Genomic DNA, 17,573 nt, shown 5'->3' with positions numbered 1-17,573 from the left:
TGTCGTCGTGTTGTTACGGGGAACGGTTGCCTGACTTCTGCCTGGGACCACCACCCTGCTTCTTACTGCCTGTTGTGATGCTACGCCTCCCTCCCCCTGTGCACTGCTGTCCTCGCTCTGCATATCCTCCTGCCAGGTTGGGTCAGTTACTGGATCATCCACCACGTCGTCTTCCTCTTCCGCACCCTGCTCCTCCTCCTGACTTGCTGACAATTGTGTCTCATCATCGTCCACCACTTGTTGAGACACGTTGCCAACTTCGTGAGAACGTGGCTGCTCAAATATTTGGCTATCTGTACAGACGATCTCCTCATGACCCACTTCAATATGAGCTGGCGAGAGGCCAGAATGTGTGAATGGAAACGTGAACAGCTCTTCCGAGTGTCCAAGTGTGGGATCATTAATGTCCGAGGAGGACGTGTACTCAGCCTGGTGGTAGGAAGGAGGATCAGGTTCAGAAATGTGCGGTGCAGTATCACGGCTACTGACACTTGACCGTGTGGAAGACAGAGTGTTTGTGGTGGTGCCAATCTGACTGGAAGCATTATCCGCTATCCAACTAACAACCTGTTGACACTGGTCTTGGTTCAAGAGCGGTGTACTGCTGCGGTCCCCAAGAATTTGGGACAGGACGTGCGAGCGACTAGATGTGGCCCTTTGTTGTGGCGAAATTAGAGCTTGCCCACGACCTCGGCCTCTGCCTGCACCACCATCACGTCCACTTCCTTGTTCCTTGCCAATGCCCTTGCGCATTTTGCAATGCTGTGCACTGCTGACGTGTATATTCACTACTTGTGCGTTATATCAAAGTTTCTGGAAATTGCACACCAGTGCACCTGTACGCTGCCACCAACAGGCACACACGTGCGGTTTTAAAAACCAAGCACGGACGCAATAATAACCTAACACAGGTTTTAGGAGCAAAAATTAAGAACTCTGACACTATCAGCCACTGCTGACTGACGTGTATTATACACTACACTTGTGCGTTATATAATAGTTTGGTAAACGCACACCAGTGCACCTGTACGCTGCCACCAACAGGCACACACGTGCGGTTTTAAAAACCAAGCACGGACGCAATAATAACCTAACACAGGTTTTAGGAGCAAAAATTAAGAACTCTGACACTATCAGCCACTGCTGACTGACGTGTATTATACACTACACTTGTGCGTTATATAATAGTTTGGTAAACGCACACCAGTGCACCTGTACGCTGCCACCAACAGGCACACACGTGCGGTTTTAAAAACCAAGCACGGACGCAATAATAACCTAACACAGGTTTTAGGAGCAAAAATTAAGAACTCTGACACTATCAGCCACTGCTGACTGACGTGTATTATACACTACACTTGTGCGTTATATAATAGTTTGGTAAACGCACACCAGTGCACCTGTACGCTGCCACCAACAGGCACACACGTGCGGTTTTAAAAACCAAGCACGGACGCAATAATAACCTAACACAGGTTTTAGGAGCAAAAATTAAGAACTCTGACACTATCAGCCACTGCTGACTGACGTGTATTATACACTACACTTGTGCGTTATATAATAGTTTGGTAAACGCACACCAGTGCACCTGTACGCTGCCACCAACAGGCACACACGTGCGGTTTTAAAAACCAAGCACGGACGCAATAATAACCTAACACAGGTTTTAGGAGCAAAAATTAAGAACTCTGACACTATCAGCCACTGCTGACTGACGTGTATTATACACTACACTTGTGCGTTATATAATAGTTTGGTAAACGCACACCAGTGCACCTGTACGCTGCCACCAACAGGCACACACGTGCGGTTTTAAAAACCAAGCACGGACGCAATAATAACCTAACACAGGTTTTAGGAGCAAAAATTAAGAACTCTGACACTATCAGCCACTGCTGACTGACGTGTATTATACACTACACTTGTGCGTTATATAATAGTTTGGTAAACGCACACCAGTGCACCTGTACGCTGCCACCAACAGGCACACACGTGCGGTTTTAAAAACCAAGCACGGACGCAATAATAACCTAACACAGGTTTTAGGAGCAAAAATTAAGAACTCTGACACTATCAGCCACTGCTGACTGACGTGTATTATACACTACACTTGTGCGTTATATAATAGTTTGGTAAACGCACACCAGTGCACCTGTACGCTGCCACCAACAGGCACACACGTGCGGTTTTAAAAACCAAGCACGGACGCAATAATAACCTAACACAGGTTTTAGGAGCAAAAATTAAGAACTCTGACACTATCAGCCACTGCTGACTGACGTGTATTATACACTACACTTGTGCGTTATATAATAGTTTGGTAAACGCACACCAGTGCACCTGTACGCTGCCACCAACAGGCACACACGTGCGGTTTTAAAAACCAAGCACGGACGCAATAATAACCTACTAACAGGTTTTTTTGGGGAGCGACAATTACAGTACAGACAAGTCAGACACTATCTGGACTGTTTTACACTGTGTACACCAGCCCCAGATATGAAGGCTGGTATACGGTCACCACTACCCTGCCTGCCTGCCTGCCTGTATACTGCTACAATAGTCCTGACAAGGACTCTTTTGGTCACTAGCCTGTATTCAGACCTGGCTATACCCTGCCTGTATATAGCAACAATAGTCCTGAGAAGGACTCTGCTACTGTACTCCGACCTGGCTATACCCTGCCTGCCTGTATACAACTAGAATAGTCCTGAGAAGGACTTTTGGTCACACTGTTTGCAGCCCTGCAACTGAAAAAGCTATAAAGGGCCGCAAAGCTTTCCCTGAATCAGCGACACTCTCCCTACACTCACTGTCAGAATAGCTGTGAGCAGAGCACAGCGCGCCGGCCGATATAAAGGCTCGGTGACGCTGTGCAGGCCGGCCAATCACTGCAATTCCACAACTAACAGGGCTGTGGCATTGCAGTGGTCTGCCAGCCAATCCCTGCATGAGGGCTGGCTCTCAAAAGAGCGCCAACATGCAGAAATGAAGACCACGAGTAAAGCACGAGTATCGCGAGATTACTCGGTCCCCGCCGAGCAGCCCGAGTACAGTGATACTCGTGCGAGTACCGAGTAGTGACAAGCATGCTCGCTCATCACTAATTATGATATTATAAACGGCTGAAAAGATGAACTGTATGTCTCCTAGGTGTTGCCAACTTTGAGTCATGTAGCTATAGTCACCACTCACCTTGACTGTAAATGTCCGGATCCACGTGGTTGAAAAGGTGCCCGGCTGCCGGACCTTGGCTTGGGATTCCTGGTGTTTGATCCAGATTCGGCATTCGAGAAATTAAAAAAATAAAGAAAATAAGACTGGAGCTAGCGCTTCATAATTACCGAGGCTCCGTTGCAGCTGTAAACTGCTCCCACGCGGCTGTACGCTGCTCCTATGGCTTCCCTGGGCAGCTCAACATTGCTCATCCATATGCACTGCTTTCCCCGCCCACCAGCCGTCTTGATGTCTGTGATTGGTTGCAGTCAGACGTGCCCCTAGCCTATGTGACAGTATCTGACTGCTTCTTATCACAGGCAGTGTCTGTGAGTTAGTATCATGGTGTCACGCTCCCCGGGTTCTCTGCTCCGCTCCCCGGCTCACCTGCCACGCTCCCCGCTCTCCAGCCTCCATTGCCCGCGCTTACCAGGCCTCCTGGTCCCCGCTCCCAGCGCCCGTCGGCTTCCCAGCCCCAGCCCGGCTCTGCTGCTTCCTCCTCTCAGCTTCCTGCCCTGGCTTCTGGCACCCGGGCCGCGCGCATGCGCATTAGGGCGCGCGCGCGGTCACTGACCCTTTCTTAAAGGGCCAGTGTCCACTGACAGGAAATGAAGCACACAGGTACAGGGTATAAAGGGGTTTAATGTCCAAGGGGGCGGGGCCTGTTCTTCGTGTTTCCCAAGCTAGGAGTCAGGTCTCCTTGTGTTCCTGTGAGATACTTACCTCTCTTCTAGAGCCGATCCTGCATTGCCATCCGGTCCTGCCGAATCCCTAACCCCGAACGCTGCCTATCTGCCATCCTGACAGTCCGTACCATCTCTGTTCCCTGCGGTGACCCGTCATCTCGCTCCAACGGTTCCGGACCCCGCCTGACATCATCCCGGCTTCCGAACCTGAGCTCCGTCACCCGGACTACCATCAGTGACCCCGTGGTCCCAGGGACTTCTCCATTGTGCTCTTGTGCGCGGACTGTCCTGCTACCTATAGTGCTCCGGCTACCGGACCCCTTTCCCTCATCGGGGAGTTCGGCCCAGTGGATCCACCTCCCGGGTCTGCTCATCCACTTGGCCCTAACAGTAAGAACAGGCCATGGATCCCGCCGAAGCACTAGCGGCCTTGCATGAGGAACTCCAACGCCAGCGTGAAGTCCAGACCCGCATGCTGAACTTTATGACTTCCGTGGACGCCCGCTTGAACACGCTACAAGCATCGGTCACATCTTCAGCGCCTCGGGCCTCCACTAGTCAATCCACGGCCCCAGCTCCCGTGGCAGCCTCCTCGGATGCTTCCAGACTTCGTTTGGCCTCACCACCCCGGTACGCCGGAGATCCCAAGACCTGCAGGGGGTTTATAAACCAATGCTCCCTCCATTTCACGCAGCTGCCGCATTTGTTTGCCTCCGACCAAGCCAAGGTCGCCTTCATAATGTCTCACCTAGAGGGCGAGGCACTGGCGTGGATGAACCCCTTGTGGGAGAAGGAGGACCCTATGACCAAGAACCTCCAGGAGTTCCTGCAGGTCTTTCGTGGCACCTTTGACGAGCCCGGACGCGCCTCCGCGTCTGCTTCATCTCTTCTCCGGTTACGTCAGGGAACTCTGACGGTGGGTCAATACGCCATCCGTTTCCGCACCTTGGCTTCGGAACTTGGGTGGAATAACGAGTCCCTAACCGCCGCCTTCTGGGAAGGACTCTCGGGTCGAATCAAAGATGAGCTGGCTGGTCGTGACGTAACGTCCACCCTGGACGCCCTGATTACCCTAGCGACTCGAGTGGACATTCGCTTTCAGGAGCGGTCCAAAGAGGTGTCCCGTGAGAGACGTCCGGTACGGCATTCCTCTCCTCCGCAGAAGCCCGCCGTACTCCAGTCAACGGCATCTGGTGCCTCCGTCCATGAGCCCATGCAGATCGACCGTGTGCGACAGTCTGAACAACGTCGAGCAGAGCGGCTCGCCAAGGGTCTCTGCTTCTACTGCGGAGAGGGCACACACCTGCTATGCTCCTGTCCAGAGAGGCCGGGAAACTCCAAAGCCTAGGGTTGGTAGGAGAGGCCACCCTAGGTGCTGGGACTCTCTCAGACCCGGTTACATGGACTGTGCAAGTGACAACGGGAGAGACGCGGTTCACGGCTGAGGCGTACCTCGATTCTGGGGCAGCAGGCAATTTCATCCAGCAGGCCACGGTGGACAAGTACCAGGTGCCTGTTACTCCCCTCGCCAAACCCCTAGTGATTGCCTCTGTGGATGGGAGACCCCTCTCTGACACCATCTCCTGGATCACCAGGCCGGTTGAACTGCGTATCGGTGCTCTGCACACCGAGAACATCGCTCTCTACGTCCTCCCACACATGTCACATCAAATCCTGCTGGGCCTTCCTTGGTTACGGACACACGAACCTTCAGTCAGCTGGGGCACTGGTGAAATCACTTGATGGGGCTCTTCTTGCCATGAGAACTGTCTGAAGACCATACAACCCATCCGGCGACCTCCGGTTCCAGAGTCCCTACCGGGACTGCCCTCAGCCTATTGGTCCTTCGCGGACGTCTTTGATAAGAAGGAGTCAGAGGTGCTTCCGCCACATCGTCCTTACGATTGTGCCATTGACCTGCTCCCGGGAACTACACCACCTCGAGGACGGATATATCCACTGTCTCCAGCCGAAACAAGGGCCATGTCTACTTACATCACAGAGAGCCTGGCAAAGGGATTCATTCGGAGATCCTCCTCTCCTGCTGGAGCAGGCTTCTTCTTCGTGAAGAAGAAAGAGGGCGACTTACGCCCATGCATAGACTACCGGGGATTGAACCAAATCACCGTAAAAAACAAGTACCCCCTGCCGCTCATCCCCGAATTGTTTGATCGGCTCAGAGGAGCTCGTGTGTTCACCAAGTTGGATCTTCGGGGTGCCTACAACCTGGTCCGTATCCGCTCGGGGGACGAATGGAAGACCGCGTTCAACACTCGCGATGGGCACTATGAATACTGCGTGATGCCCTTCGGCCTGTGTAACGCACCAGCAGTCTTCCAAGAATTAGTGAGCGACGTGTTCCGGGACCTTCTCTACGTCTGTGTGGTGGTATATCTGGATGACATCCTTGTCTTCTCTCCGGACCTCCAGACCCACCGAGAGAACGTGCAACTGGTTCTACAAAGACTGAGAGAGAATCGTCTGTACGCCAAGTACGGGAAGTGTGTCTTCGAACAGTCTTCTCTCCCCTTCCTGGGTTACCTCATCACCGATACCGGACTGCAGATGGATCCAAAGAAGGTCTCTTCCATTCTCAACTGGCCTCCTCCTTCTGGACTGAAGGCAATCCAACGCTTTCTGGGATTCGCCAACTATTACCGCCAGTTCATCCCTCACTTCTCTGCTCTGACTGCTCCTCTCTCCGCCTTGACCAAGAAGGGGGCTAATCCAAAGGACTGGTCACCTACGGCCGACGCCGCGTTTGGCTCTCTAAAGCGGGCCTTTGCCTCCTCTCCTGTACTCCACCGTCCGGAGTTAAACCGCCAGTTCACCTTGGAGGTGGATGCCTCCTCCTCGGGAGCCGGAGCAGTGCTCATGCAGAAGTCCTCCTCCGGGAAGATGGTGACTTGCGGTTTCTTCTCCAAGAGCTTCTCGGCGCCTGAACGCAATTACACCATCGGTGACCGAGAGCTATTGGCAGTCAAACTGGCTCTGGAGGAATGGCGCTATCTTCTGGAAGGAGCAGTGTACCCCGTTATTATTTACACGGACCACAAGAACCTGGAATACCTGCGGTCGGCTCAGCGACTGAACCCACGGCAAGCCAGGTGGTCCTTGTTCTTTGCCCGGTTCGATTTCCAGCTCCATTTCCGACCCGCGAACAAGAATGTACGCGCTGATGCCTTGTCTAGGTCTTTCATGCCCATGGAGCAGGAGGAGGAGACATCCCAACCCATCATCTGTCCAAGTAAGATTATTCCGGTGGCTCCTGTCACCCTGGCCCAGATACCGCCCGGGAAGACCTATGTCTCTGAGACTGACAGGCAAAAAGTGTTACACTGGGGCCATGCCTCGAAAACAGCCGGTCATGCTGGTCAGAAGAGAACTTGGAGTGCGATTGTACGTCATTACTGGTGGCCATCCCTTCGCACGGACGTCGCCTCTTTTGTCTCTGCCTGCTCCTCTTGTGCCAGGAACAAGACGCCCAAACACCTGCCATATGGCCGTCTTCTGCCTCTGCCTATACCCTCAGCTCCCTGGCAACACATTGCGATGGACTTTATTACGGACTTGCCATTGTCCTCCGGACACACAGTCATATGGGTCGTGGTGGATCGGTTCTCTAAAATGGCCCATTTCGTCCCTATGGCTGGACTGCCCTCTGCCCAGGAACTCGCGGACGCCTATATACATCACATCTTCCGCTTGCATGGCTTTCCATCACACATTGTGTCCGACAGAGGAACTCAGTTCACCTCCCGCTTCTGGAGGGCTCTCTGTAAACATCTGGGATTAACTCTGGACTTTTCTTCTGCCTACCATCCTCAGTCGAACGGCCAAGTGGAACGGGTCAATCAGATATTGACCTCTTTCTTACGTCACTACGTCAACGCCCATCATGACGATTGGTCCACGCTTCTTCCTTGGGCTGAATTCTCCCATAATCACCACGTCAGTGAGTCCTCCTCCAGTTCTCCCTTCCATGTCGTCTACGGACTTCAGCCTTCTGTCCCGTTTTCTGTATCCTCTTCCTCGGATATCCCTGCTGCTGATGCGGTAGTCCGTGACTTTACAACCATTTGGGACTCAGTTAAGGCGTCCCTTGCACGTGCATCCCTGCGGATGAAGAGACACGCAGACAAGAGACGTCTGGATCCTCCATGTTTCTCCCCCGGAGATCTCGTCTGGCTTGCTTCCAAGTATGTCCGATTGAAGTTACCATCCTACAAGCTGGGACCTCGCTACATCGGACCGTTTAAAGTCCTCAGCAAGATCAATGAGGTCTCCTACAAACTGCAGCTCCCGGCCACGATGAGGATACCCAACTCCTTCCATGTCTCTCTGCTCAAGCCGGTTGTCCTTGGTCCCTTCTCCGCTGCTGCCAGTCCGGCTCCTCCTCCTATTGCTGATGACGACATCTATGCGGTAAGGGATATCGTGGCCATGAAGACCGTACGGGGTCGACAGTTCTTTCTGGTGGACTGGGCAGGGTATGGTCCTGAGGATAGGTCCTGGGAGCCCAGGGAGAATGTGGGCACTCCTCTGATCCGTGCCTTCCTGTCCCGGTTGCGGGGAGGGGGGTGTGGGGGGGGGAGTACTGTCACGCTCCCCGGGTCCTCTGCTCCGCTCCCCGGCTCACCTGCCACGCTCCCCGCTCTCCAGCCTCCATTGCCCGCGCTTCCCAGGCCTCCTGGTCCCCGCTCCCGGCGCCCGTCGGCTTCCCAGCCCCAGCCCGGCTCTGCTGCTTCCTCCTCTCAGCTTCCTGCCCTGGCTTCTGGCACCCGGGCCGCGCGCATGCTCATTAGGGCGCGCGCGCGGTCACTGACCCTTTCTTAAAGGGCCAGTGTCCACTGACAGGAAATGAAGCACACAGGTACAGGGTATAAAGGGGTTTAATGTCCAAGGGGCGGGGCCTGTTCTTCGTGTTTCCCAAGCTAGGAGTCAGGTCTCCTTGTGTTCCTGTGAGATACTTACCTCTCTCTCTTCTAGAGCCGATCCTGCATTGCCATCCGGTCCTGCCGAATCCCGAACCCCGAACGCTGCCTATCTGCCATCCTGACAGTCCGTACCATCTCTGTTCCCTGCGGTGACCCGTCATCTCGCTCCAACGGTTCCGGACCCCGCCTGACATCATCCCGGCTTCCGAACCTGAGCTCCGTCACCCGGACTACCATCAGTGACCCCGTGGTCCCAGGGACTTCTCCATTGTGCTCTTGTGCGCGGACTGTCCTGCTACCTATAGTGCTCCGGCTTCCGGACCCCTTTCCCTCATCGGGGAGTTCGGCCCAGTGGATCCACCTCCCGGGTCTGCCCATCCACCTGGCCCTAACACATGGTATAAAAATAAATAAATAAAACAATTTATTTAGGGTCCCCCCCATATTTTGATACCCAGCACAGATATAGCATATGGATACAGGATGCAGCCCCCGGCCCTGCGCTTATCTAGGCTGTGTATGAAAATAAGAGGATTTTTTTTTTTTACGTTTTAAATAAATAATTTAAAAAAACTGGTTTGCAGTCCCCCCAATTTTGATACCCAGACATGATAAAGCCCGACAGCTGGGGGCTGGTATTGTCAGACTGGGGAGGACTATGGTTATTAGACTCCTCAACCCAAAAATAGCAACCTGTAGCTGTCCGAGATTGTCGCATCCAGTAGATGCGACAAGCTTGGCGCTTTATTCGGCTCTATCCGATTGCCCTGTTGCGGTGGCAATTGGGGTAATGAGGGGTTAATAACAGCACACAACTGTCATCAAGCCATCAAGCCCAAAATTAGTGACAAGAAGGGGTCTATGAGACCCCCCATCACTAATCCTATAATTAACAAGAAATACACAAACACCGTGAAAAATCCTTTATTTGGAATACAATTCAAAAAGCACCCTCTTTCCCCACTTTATTAACCCCAATAAACACCACTGCAGGTCCAACATAATCCACATGAGGTCCCACGACGGCCTGGCTCTGCTACAGCCAAGGCTGGAGAGACTGAAAACATGTCCGATCTCTCCAGGCTCCAGAAAACACTGATAAGAAGGACCTGGCTGGCAGAAGTCACGTCACTCAGTTCACTAGAGGTCATAGCCGGGTTCCCACGGTATGATCTCTGGTGATCTGAAGCACTCTGGCTTAAAGTACGGGGCCGTGCCCCGCACTCCACCAGCCCTTTAACACTGACAGTGCCAACCAGGGGTCGCGGAGTGAAGCCCGCAGCCCCCTGCCAGCACTGTCACTGTTAAAGTGCTGCACATCAATTCATTAACCAGAAGGCTCTGGAAGAGCAGATCTGCTCATCCTGAGCCTCTTGGCTCATGACTACATGTGTAGCACTCCTCTATGTGAGCGGGAGCAGGGATCTGCTCATCCTGGGCCCCCTGGTTCATGTTTCCTCCTGTCCACTATAATCATGCAATGGGAGATGGGTGCGGGGGGTTTGTGAAGCCCCCCTTGCATGATTATAGTGGACAGTAGGAAACATCGTGAGTGATCTGCTCATCTTGAGCACTTTAAACAGTGACAGTGCCGACAGGAGGGTGCAGGCTGCACTCCTCGACCCCCGACCAGCACCAAATCATGATCCAGGAGGCCCAGGATGAGCAGAGGAGGAAAATCGGGGGCTCAGAGATCTGCTCATCCTGAGGCTCCTGGTTCACGAATCATGAACCAGGAGACTCAGGATGAGCAGATCTCTGCGCCCACGACGTTTCCTCCCCAGGATCGCCCCAAGAAAGACCAAGAGTCACCTCTGCTGCGGAGGATAAGTTTATCTGAGTCACCAGCCTCAGAAGTCGGAGGTTAACAGCAGCTCAGATTAGAGACCAGGTCAATACCACACAGAATTCTAGTAGCAGACACATCTCTAGAACAACTGTTAAGAGGAGACTTTGTGTAGCAGGCCTTCATGGTAAAATAGCTGCTAGGAAACCACTGCTAAGGACAGGCAACAAGCAGAAAAGACTTGTTTGGGCTAAAGAACACAAGGAATGGACATTAGACCAGTGGATATCTGTGCTTTGGTCTGATGAGTCCAAATTTGAGATCTTTAGATCCAACCACCGTGTCTTTGTGCGATGCACAAAAGGGGAATGGATGGACTCTACATGCCTGGTTCCCACTGTAAAGCTTGGAGGAGGAGGTGTGATGGTGTGGGGGTGCTTTGCTGGTGACACTGTTGGGGATTTATTCAAAATTGAAGGCATACTGAACCAGCATGGCTACCACAGCAGCTTGCAGCGGCATGCTGTTCCATCCGGTTTGCCTTTAGTTGGACCATCATTTATTTTTCAACAGGACAATGATCCCCAAACAGACCTCCAGGCTGTGTAAGGGCTATTTCACTAAGAAGGAGAGGGATGGGGTGCTACGCCAGATGACCTGGCCTCCTCAGTCACCAGACCTGAACCCAATTGAGATGGTTTGGGGTGAGCTGGACTGCAGAGTGAAGGCAAAAGGGCCAACAAGTGCTAAGCATCTCTGGGAACTCCTTCAAGACTGTTGGAAGACCATTTCCGGTGACTACCTCTTGAACCTCATCAAGGGAATGCTGAGAGTGTGCAAGGCTGTAATCAAAGCAAAAGGTGGCTGCTTTGAAGAAGCTAGAATATAAGACATATTTTCAGTTGTTTCACACTTTTTTGTTAAGTATTTCATTCCACATGTGTTAATTCATAATGTTGATGCCTTCAATGTGAATCTACATTTTTCAGAGTCATGAAAATAAAGAAAACTCTTTGAATAAGAAGATGTGTCCAAACTTTTGGTCTGTACTGTATACACACACACACACAGACGTTTACAAATACTATCTAAAAAGACACATCTGCATGTTTTTCTCACTATCTGAGATTAAATCAGAATAAACCTTTTCCGTTTTAGGTCAATTAGGTTATATTTGCCAGATCCAGAATAATGAGAGAGATAGAGCGAGAGAGAGAGAGAGAGAGAGAGAGAGAATGTTTTAAGGCATTTTTTTTACTTTCTGCAAAGTCAAAAGTTTACATACACTAAGATTACTATGTCTTTAAATAATATGGGGTCCATAATACAGTGTATAAGGGGTTGTGGGGGACATCATTCAGTGAATAAATTGCTGAGGAAGTCATTATACAGTGTAAATGGAAATATGGGGGGTCACTCAGGACATTGTTTTAAATGGGGCCATTGTTAGTTTTGATTAAGGCTGTCAGGGGACATTATTACTTTTTTAGTGAAATTGAGATCTCATTTATATGTATAAATACATGTGTGGTCAATATAAAGGACTGGCACATGATTTATTTCTTCCAAATACAATACTAAGGACCAGGGGGCATTCACTGCGAGTGGAAGAAAAGCGATTCCAACACCTAAATAGGAAAGGGTTCTTTACAGTTAGAGCAGTCAGACTGTGGAATGCCCTACCACAAGAGGTAGTAATGGCAAATACTATAACAGCTTTCAAAAAAGGGCTGGATGATTTCCTCAGTGCACACAACATTGTTGGTTCTAAATGACTTAGTGACAAAATGTAGAACTGGTGGAGGAAGGTTGAACTAGATGGACCTAGGTCTTTTTTCAACCTATGTAACTATGTACTTCTTTGGCATGCAATGTCAATCTGACCAGTCCAGTTTAAATATACAGTATTCCACATTAGGTTCACCTTATGGGGAACAGTTTACACTTTATGCTCCTGCCCACACCTCACCTATGTTACTTGAGGGACATTAATATTTTCTATGGGACAATACTATTTTTAGAAGCAGCCTCTATGTGGCATACTGCCTGTGTAGCGTTTTCTGGGAAAGGGGTAGTCATAATAATAATACAATATTTGAATTATTGGGTCACTGTTCATGCCACAAGAGCAGACAGGATGAGGAGTTTTTGTAGATTGGGAATAGATGAGGAAAGTGCTGGAAATGTGAGAAGTCAAATGTGTCTTTGTTGTAAACTCTGTAGACGAGTTGTGGCTGGAAGAACCTGTCAAGTCGGTTTGTGCCAGGTAGAATAGACTGGAAAAGTGAACGATGCCACCAGAAAGAACGTCAGCCGTAAGTCACTATATTGTATAACCTGGACTGTAATCACTTATATGTTCTGAAGGATTTGTATTTACCACTATATGGTTACTGTATTGTGGTAATATAATTTTTTTTAATAGCGTGTTTCTTATTTATTTTTTAGTCAGCAAAGCAGGGACGTATCAATGGGGGTAGGCAGACATTTGCACCAGATGCAGCAATCGGGGGCACCGTCGGTGTGCCTAATGTGTCAGTTCAACGTGTCTTTCAGCATTTTGCCACCCCCTGGATTCAGGCATTCTCTGCACTGGCTGTTAAACTGACAGCTGGCATGAACAATATGTAAAATGCTCCCTGTACTCAATTATCCTTCAAGCCATGAATGTCTGACCACTAAAATTTCTGGGGTCATGAGGACGTCAGCAGCGAGATCAGGTCATATTGGAAATAGTGGCCTTTGTTTAGTGTGTTTTAAAGGGAACCTGTCAGCAGAAATGTCCCCTAAAACCTAACAGATTCCCCCTCTGCAGCTCCTGGGCTGCATTCTATAAAGGTCCCTGTTATGATTGTGCCCACTTTCTGACCGAAAAAAAGTGTTTATAAAGTTGTACCTTTTTGGCTTCTGATTCTGTAAATCCGTCACGGGGGCGGGCTGCCTGATGGCCGTTATTCTGCCCCCTGGTCCTGTATGCCGCCCCCATCGCTGATTTCAATACTTCTGGACGCCGCCCACTGCTCCAGCCATCCCCACGCATGCCCAGTGCCCATCTCTCGGGGATGAGCACTGTGCCCAGCGTCACCGCTGGTGACGTGCACGCAGGGTTAAGATTATGGGCGGTGCTGTGATGTTTATTCCTAAGCAACCGCCCATAATCGCGGGACCGCGCTTTCCCCCTCGGCCTGCTTCTTTCTGCGCAAGCGCGCTGCTGCTGACCTCACTTCGCCTCCTTCCCATCTTGCCCCGAGGCAGGAAATAGATGGGAAGAGCGCGGAGCAGTGACTACACCGAAAGCGCGGTCCCGCGATTATGGGCGGTTGCTTAGGAATAAACATCACAGCACCGCCCATAATCTTAACCCTGCGTGCACGTGACGCTGGGCACAGTGCTCATCCCCGAGAGATGGGCACTGGGCATGCGCGGGGATGGCTGGAGCAGTGGGCGGCGTCCAGAAGTATTGAAATCAGCGATGGGGGCGGCATACAGGACCAGGGGGCAGAATAACGGCCATCAGGCAGCCCGCCCCCGTGACGGATTTACAGAATCAGAAGCCAAAAAGGTACAACTTTATAAACACTTTTTTTCGGTCAGAAAGTGGGCACAATCATAACAGGGACCTTTATAGAATGCAGCCCAGGAGCTGCAGAGGGGGAATCTGTTAGGTTTTAGGGGACATTTCTGCTGACAGGTTCCCTTTAAGGTTAGCAGTGGTATACAATAATTATATGTGTATAGAACATCTTTTAAGTATTGGGAGGGGGGGGGTCGTATTTGGAAACATGTACTTTGGAGCTTGAGCCCATGATCTCTTAAGACCGTAGCAACGCCCCTACCATGTGAACGTGTGCATAACTTAAAGGGAACCTGTCAGGTGCAATATGCAACCACAAGCAGTTCTGGGTGCATATTGCTAATCCCTTCCTACCTGTCCCAGCATCTGGTAGCATACATAAAGAGATCTTTAGAAAAAGTATTTCTAAAGATCTTTTATTGTATGCTAATGAGGCCAGGGACTAGTCACAAGGGCATTACTTTCCCTGGCTAGTCAGCCCCTTAGCATGTTAGTACGCCCAAAATGGGTTTGAAGCCAGGATGCGTACACCCGGCAGTCATGCGCACTATGAAGCTGGGTGTATGAGTCCTGGCTTCAAACCCATGTAGTGGGAATGACTATTAACCTGCAGAGTAACCCTATATCTGAAGGTTAAAAGAATTATCAGACATGTCAAATTCCCTTTAATTCTATTCTTTCCTGCTTTACAGTGTGTTTATGTAGCACCCAGGGATATGGGGTACTCTGTTCCGGGCAGTGTTTCTTTTGGGGATGTTGGCCGTTACCCGGTTCCGTGCCCTGGGCCGTTTTTGTAATGGGGGATATTTTCAGGGGATTGTTGAATAAAGTTTATACGTGATGCCACTTGCGGTGTTGCGGCTAAGTGTAGGGAGCCGCCGCTGCAGAATGTCCACTACTGGGGCTGATGTAATGTGCAGCTCTGATAACTTGGGCCCTGCGCAAGTAGGGTATTACCACAGCAGGTGTATGGTGCGGTGGACGTTGGAAGAAGGAGTCCAGGCAGGTATTCAATGCAACCGGTTTACTCACTTTAGGTGTTAACTGGTTGCCCGAGGCCAGCTGGTCTTCTTCCCCTGCACCTGTCTCTGGTAAGTGGGTCCCCATGGTATGGAACACTGGGGGTCCCCGGTTTGTGGTTTGTCTACCTCTGTCCGCCTGACGGTAGCTAGAACCCTGTGGGGTTGGAGTCCCTGGTCCTGACCTGGCTCTCTCTTTGCTACTGAGTCTTCGGATTCTTTAGGGTCAGCAAGGTCCTTGATGGTCCCCTTTGCTGTGCAGGTGTTAATAGGTCGGCTTGAAGCTCTTTCCTGTCCTAGGGTCCTGTACCCCGTCGGTGCATAGTTCTGGGAGTACTCCACCGTAGTCCACCAGCAGCTACCTCTCCTGGGTACCAGGTCACCGTCAACCAGAGTCAGGATGCTCCTCAGTCTCATCCTCCACCTTCACCAGACTTAGAGTTAGACTGACTACTCTCCACAGTCTGCCCCTCCCACCTGGTCAACTAGTGGACTGGAGTGGCTCCACCTCTATGCAGCCATCCATTGGTTCCACCCTAGCTAGGTACCATTGTATGGGGGATTGTTGGGGAAAACTGGGATTACCTGGGTTTTTTGTGTTACCGGCACTGGGGTTCTGGGTCCCTAACGGAGTAGGACCTGCATCCTTGGGGGGATGCAGAACCTTGAAGCACAATGATGGGTTCAGGGGCACTACATTTACTCTTTTGATTTGTAATGTGCAACCATTTAGGTCCACCTATGACCCCAGAAAACTATCTTGAAACAGAAGTCCAGAGATTATGTTCCTTTTAATTTCTCACAATATTTGGTACATTTTTTATCAAAATTCTAGTAATGTGGATGGGATTTCTAGAAATCTAATGTCCAATGTGTTTATTTTCTATGCTGGATATGCATTTTTTAAATCCACAACATGTTAATTTCTCTCTTGAGTATGCTGAGTTTTACATGAAGATTTTCCCTTTAGAATTACAGTAGATATGGAAAATCTGGAGCTAAAAATTGTATATGTGCTTTTAGTGCATTTCTGCTTTAGTAACACACTAACAACACGCGTAATCCACACATGACTGTATAAATAGAGTTTTGTCAAAACCAAATACCAGGAAATATATGGAAAAAAAATCAGTTTTCACAACATACCAAAAACCTCAGCATCAAAAACATAATAGAAACACATGGGGGGAAAAACGCAGAAAAATGCAATGAGAAAGTGCAAGCAACCTAATTTAGTAAATCTGCAATATCAAAAACTAACCAAATACTCATCAAGGAAACATAGCCTTAGAAAAAAAATATTTAAAACTAAATTAGTCCAGACTCCAACATATCCTGCTGTGAGGATAAATAAGTGCTAATTCTTTGTCACTGGTTCCTTCACAGTTTCTCAGTATATGTGTGATAAAACGCTGAAAATATAAACCCATTGCAGAGATGGCACTCTGGCCATGTTATACATTATAAAGAGATTAAAGGCAGGATTAGTGATGGGACGCTTTAGTCGTCTGACGCAATACATGAAGGAATGATGACAAGAAGTCCTGGAGGTTGGTGATGCCTTTTGTATTGATGTCAGTGTGATGCAAAATACCATTTAGAGAATAAAGAAAAAAATGTTATATATGTAACAGTGGACAGAAAGCAACCAATATAGTCAAGAAGAAATAACAAAGGTAAAGAAGAGTAATAAAGAAAGCTAGGATGCAGCAGAACTATGATCTCTGACAAGTACATACAGTATGTACATGAATAGCCCTCCATATTTAAAGAGGATGTTCACTACTTGGCAACCCTTACTCATTCTGCTTGTAAGCCCCTGTAAAAATAAATAAGCCTCTACTCACCTCTGGTGCGGCCACGGTTCCAGCGATGTCTAAAGTCGCGTTCCCAGGACCCACATGACATTGTAATGACACGCAAGCCCTGTGACCAATCAGTGCCAGCATACAAACATATTTGCTAAGGACACAGTCTGAAACATCTTATCATTATTAGTGATGAGCGAGCACTAATCGCTCTGATGCTTGTTACTCGAATCGAGCAAGTCGGAACTCTCGAGTGCTCATCTCAAGTAACAAGTATAATAGAAGTGAATGAGAAACTCAAGCATTTTTCCAGAAGTCACTCCCAGGACTTATAAGGGGGCACGAAAATTGCAAATAGAATGGGAACAGCATGGGGAAGATGCCTGCAAGCATTTTTGACTCCCAGGTCGCTGCTGGGAACAATGCTAACTCTGATACGACCTGTATGAGATATAAAGGAGGTCCTCATACACATTCTGTTAAAATTGTTAGGTAGTGGGACTCCTACATACATAAAGCTTATGCACTAAGTGCAAGACTATCCAAA

Source organism: Anomaloglossus baeobatrachus, chromosome 4 (genome assembly GCF_048569485.1).
Source record: "Anomaloglossus baeobatrachus isolate aAnoBae1 chromosome 4, aAnoBae1.hap1, whole genome shotgun sequence".
In the NCBI taxonomy this organism is placed as follows: Eukaryota; Metazoa; Chordata; class Amphibia; order Anura; family Aromobatidae; genus Anomaloglossus; species Anomaloglossus baeobatrachus.
The sequence above is the reverse complement of the archived record's forward strand: the minus strand, read 5'-3'. Positions refer to the sequence as shown.